The sequence below is a fragment of the Canis lupus genome, chromosome 26, assembly GCF_011100685.1.
Source record: "Canis lupus familiaris isolate Mischka breed German Shepherd chromosome 26, alternate assembly UU_Cfam_GSD_1.0, whole genome shotgun sequence".
NCBI classification, from domain to species: Eukaryota; Metazoa; Chordata; class Mammalia; order Carnivora; family Canidae; genus Canis; species Canis lupus.
In genome coordinates, this window is record NC_049247.1 from 28,955,915 (window position 1) to 28,961,324 (window position 5,410).

Here is a 5,410-nt window from a genome sequence, read left to right on the forward strand (position 1 = left end):
CTAACAGGTAGGGAAAGGATTTATGGCGTGGCACGTGGGAAAAGTCAGGCTGCCAGTCCTCGCCAGGTTGGTGTGCGCAGAGCTGGGGATTGGGCCCCGCCGGGCCTGCGAATTCCCCCTCGAGCGTTGACCGTGGAGCAGGGTTTGCAAGACTTCGGCGCCTCTCCGGTAACCTGTGGCACATGTGGAGGGTGGAAAAGGGGTTGTAGGAACTGGTGTAAGGCCTTGGGCCCGACGTGTAGGGACTGCCGTATGTCTGAAACGATCATGGGGGCTGAAGGGTCTGGAAGAGCGAGTTTCTTTGGAATGAAGATGCGGCCTTTGTCCCTGGCGATTCCTCCCATCCTTTTGGGTGTCTGTCTGAGTTTCCTGGTGTGTGTAAGAGGGGGACTGTGGTGTGTGGAGGAAGAGGAGGGGAGCTGGTGGGGGCCTAAGGCAGTGGGTCGGGCAGTGGAGAGTCGGCTTTGTTGTTGCCTCGGGACACCAGGTCCTCGGAGGGTCGGTCCACGACAGTGGACAGTGGCTACTTGAGTGAGGTTGGGGGGTCTGAGGGTCTGGGCTGAGGGTCTCCAGTAGTTGTGAAATGAGGTGCCCATTGATTATGGGTGGTACCCTTGGTGGTAAGACACCCTCGCTCTTGCCAGAGGACAGAATGTGTGTGTGTGATGAGGGAGGCGTATTTGGAGGCAGTGTATGTGGTGTCCCGAGGGGGAGGGCAGCCGCCTCCAGGACGGCATCGAGGGTAAGTAAGTACGGCGTAGGCCGCGTGTCTCTCTCTGGCCGTCCGGGGCCATTGTCTGATCCAATTCTAACAGGAAAACCATACCTCGGTAAGATGTCTTTAGCAGTTTCTTGGTCAAGGTCTGTGCTGTTTCATGTTTGTTGGGAAATGCCTCTGTCTGCCCTGAAAAAGTATCCACAAACACTAGTAAATACTTGTCCCCGTATTTTCCAGGTTTTTTGTCAGTGAAGTCCACTTCCCAGTAGGCTCCTGGGCGGTCCCCTCAGAGTCGGGTACCTGGGTGAGATCCACGGGCAGTGGCATTAACTGGTATGCATGGCAGCTCGCCAATATCTGCTTGATCTTTGCTCTAGAGCCTTTAATAGTGATCTTTTCATGCCGTTTGAGGTCTTCCATTTTCTTTGTTCCCATATGAGTACTCCGATGCATTTTGGATAGGCCTCGCCGTCCTAGTTCCTCTGGCTGGATGAGGCTGGAGTCTGCGGCCCTCCACCAGCCACGCAAGCATTGGGTCGTAGGCAAGCGTTTGATCCAGTGCAAGTCAGTGTCAGTATAGTTGGGAGTATCAGGCAGGGTTGCAGCCCCCGCATCAGGTAGTGTGGTTGTTAAAACCTGGGTCATCATAAGGGCCTCGTCCTTAGCTTTGGAGTCGGCTATTCGGCTTCCCCTGGCTACTGGTAGTACTGCTCTGTGGCGTTCCGGACAATGAGTGATAGCTAGGTCCTTGGGCAGCCAGGGGGCCCTTAGGAGTTCAAGGATCTCTGTTTTATTTTTATTTTTTAAAGATTTATTTACTTATTTATTCGTGATAGACACATAGAGAGAGAGAGAGATGCAGAGACACAGCAGGAGGGAGAAGCAGGCTCCATGCGGGGAGCCCAACGTGGGACTCGATCCAGGACTCCAGTATCGTGCCCTGGGCCAAAGGCAGGCGCTAAACCGCTGAGCACCCAGGGATCCCTGTTTTATGTTTAATAGTTTTTCCCTCTGCTGTCAGAAGCCCTCTCTCCCTGTGAAGGGCTCCGTGGATATCGCGGTCGCAAAGGCATACCTGCTTTCAGTATAAATGTTTATTCGTTTACCTTTCTCCACGGTTAGCGCCTCAGCCAGTGCGATCACTTCTTCCCATTGAGCCGATATACCGGCTGCCAATGGTGCTGCCCAGATGCTCTCCGTTTCCATGGTTACGGCTGCCCCCGCGAATCTGATTCCTTCTAGGACAAAACTGCTGCCGTCCGTGTACCAGGTGGTGTTCGCATTAGGCAGTGGCTGGTCCTGGAGATCAGCTCTGATTCCATGCACCTGTGCCACAATTTCTTGACACATGTAGAGGGGGGTCCCAGTCTGGGTTAGGGAGTAGCTTTGCCGGATTCAGGGTTGTTGGTGCCTTAAATCAAATTCTGGTGGGGTTTAGCAGTAGGCTCTGATAATGGGTCAGACGGGCATTGCTGATCTAGAAGTCTGGGGGCTGTTTAAGTACCCCTTCAATAGCATATGGGGTGGTAACATGCAGTTCTTGCCTCATGGCCGGTTTGTCTGCGTCCTTGACCATAGTGGCCACCGGCAATAATTTTGAAGCATGGGGGCCATCTAGTGGCTACCATGGCCAACTTTTTCGAGAGATAGGCTATTGGTCTCTTCCAGAGACCTAGGTACTGGACGAGGACCCCTTTTGCCACCCCGTCTTTCTCGTCCACATACAGGTAGAAGGGCTTGGTTAGGTCGGGCAACCCAAGAGCTGGGGCAGACAGCAAGGCCTGTTTAAGATCATCAAAGGCTTTGTTCATGGCCTCTATGCATTCAAAATTCTGCTGGTTCCTGGTGGCCTCATAGAGGAGGGTCTAGCCATCTTGGCAAAACCCGGAATGGATAATCGACAGAACCCTGCTGATCCCAAGAATTCATGTACCTGGCATACAGTTTGTGGCTGTGGGATCCTTAGGACGGTTTCCTTCCGTGCGTCTGTCAACCATCTTTGTCCATCCTTTAATGTGTACCCTAGGTTGCTCACCTCTGCTCTTCAGATCTGGGGTTTTTGAGCTGAGGCCGGTTATCCTAGAGCCGCTATTGTCTGGAGCAAGTCCCTGGTGCCTCGCAGGCATGTGTCCTGGTCTTCCGCTGCCAACAGGGTATCATGTACATATTGCAATAAGGTCGAATGAGGGTGCTCGGACTGGAACTCACCCAAGTCTTCGTGTAAGGCCTCATCGAAGATGGTCAGTGAATTTTTGAATCCTTGTGGCAGTCGAGTCCAGGTGAGCTGGCCATTGATGCCTTTCTCGGGGTCTGTCCATTCAAAGGCGAAAAGGTCTTGGCTCTTGGTTGCTAAAGGCAGGCTGAAAGAGGCGTCTTTTACATCTAATACAGTAAAGCAAAGTTTGTGTGGAGGCAGGGTGGAGAGGAAGGTGTATGGGTTTGGGACCGTAGGGTGCATATCCTCCACTCGCCAGCTGACTTCCCTTAAGTCCTGGACTGGCCTGTAATCATTAGAGTGCGGTTTCCGCACCGGCAGAAGAGAGTGAGTGTTCCATGCCGACTGGCAAGGTCTCAATATGCCCAAGTCCATTGGTTACCATATGTGGGGTGTGGTTCCCGTATGGGCTATGGGAGGCATGGGGTATTGGCGGACCCTGACAGATCTGCCCCTGGCTTTAGTTCTATGTAAATGGCCAGTCGGTGCCAGGCAAGCCCAGTTCCCCCAATTTCTGCCCATGCTTGGAGAAATTCCTGCATCCAACGGTCAATGTCAGTCACTGGGGCCGAGGGCATTTGGTGAAGACGATATTCGTCTTCTAAACTCAGGACAAGCACCTGAATCGGGTGCCCCTCCTTGTTTAGGATTTTTGCCCCTTCGGGGTGGAAGCAAATTTGTGCCCCCATCTTGGTGAGCAAGTCCCAACCTCACGATGGGTAGGGACACTCAGGGATGACCATGAAGGAGTAGGACACCCGGCCCATGCCTAGATCTACAGTTGTCCGGGTAGTCCATGAGTACTGTTTGGTGCCCGTGGCCCCTTGCACCCATGAAGTTTTGCTAGCCAATTTACCTTGGGGTTGTAATAAAACCGAATGTTGTGCCCCAGTGTCCACTAGGGATTCAGCGGGTTGCCCCTCCACTCTGAGAGCTACCCTGGGCTCAGGGAGGGGCGCCAAACCCCGACTCCTCTAGTCGTCCATGTCCTCTATCTCCAAGTTTTTGGTAGGGGCCTTGGGTCTTTTGTTAGGGCAGTCTTTCACCCAGTGGCCCTCCTCCTTGTAATAAGCACATTGGCTTTTGTTCAGTTTAGGGCACTCCGGATGGGAACCAGGGCCATCGTCCTTACCTGTCCCTGAAGCCAGTTTCTTGAGGTGTCTCCGACTTTCCCGTGGGTCGTCCATGGTTGTGGCCAGGAGGATCTTGGCTAGGTTTCGGGTCTGCCGGTCACTTAGTTTGATGCTCTTCCAGACTTTATTATTATAGACTTTTTCTGCTACTATTACTAAGTCCTGCAAGCTCTTCTCCCCCGGTCTCTCTACTCTTTGCAATTTCTTTTTAATGTCCGGAGCGGCCCGGTTAACAAAGGCCATGATCATTGCGGCCTTCGTTTCTGGGGCTCCTGGGTTCATAGGGGTGTACTGCCTAAAAGCCTCTATGATCCTTTCTAAGAAGGCTGCTGGACTCTCATCCTTACCTTGTCTTACTTACATCATACACCTTGGCCAGATTTGTAGGCTTGCTGGGAGGACGGAAGTCGGCAGGCGTAAGGGATGTCTCCCAAGACCCTTGGTCGACGGTCTGCCAGCACAACCGCCTAAGCCAGTCTCGACCTAATACATTGGAATACATTGGAATTCCTACAGGTAAAAATACAGTTTAGAGCTCTCGGGAAATATGCGCGCAAAAGGTGGAAAAAGTTGAGTATACTCTCCATGCCTGGCACCCTCCAGATGGGGTCCTAGGGGTCTCTTGGATCCCGGACGAGCCCCCAAATGTTGTGCCCAAGATTGCATATCTGAAAAACCACCAAGGAGCCGACAGCGATGCAAACGCATGAGGATTTATTTACAATCTCGAGCTTGGGTCCAAGTATATACCCGACACGACAGAGCAGGGGTTTGGACCCTGAGATGGGTTACAGCTGGGTTTTTATGGGCTGGTCTAGGGGTTTAAGATGGTAGCCAGAGATCTTCTCTCTCTCGGCCTCCACAGAAAGAGGCTTGCTTTCAGTACTTGAGAGGGTCTAACTATAGCCCATCCGGCCTCACTTATTCCCTGCTCTACAAAGCATCTGCCATCAGTATACAGATTCCACTCAGGATTGTCTAGTGGAGTCTCCTGCAGATCCTGCCTGGCAGCATCATCTTGCATTATCATTTGTTCACAGTCGTGTTCCAGTTTAGCAGCCTCCTCTGGCAAGAAAGTTGCAGGATTTTAAGATGTACAAGTTGTAATGCAAATATGGGGTTTCTCTAGGAGTAAGGCTTGATATTTCAAGAGGCGACTATCAGCCAGAAGCCTCCTTTTGATTCCCATAGTCTTGTTACATTAGGAGGGGGGTAACCAGTTCTTTCTGCCCCCAAGGTTATCTTAGTAGCTCCAGGTATTAGAAGCTCAATGGTGCTGCCACCCGTAAACAAGCCGGCCCTCCTTTTGGCACCATGTCTGATTCTTTGCTTAGGTATCCTGTC

At 52.2% G+C, this 5,410-nt stretch overlaps 1 pseudogene; it reads right to left on the minus strand.

Annotated features, from left to right (window-relative positions):
* Window positions 1-4,120, minus strand: LOC119877560 (annotated as a pseudogene).
* Between the last annotated feature and the right edge of the window lie 1,290 nt (window positions 4,121-5,410).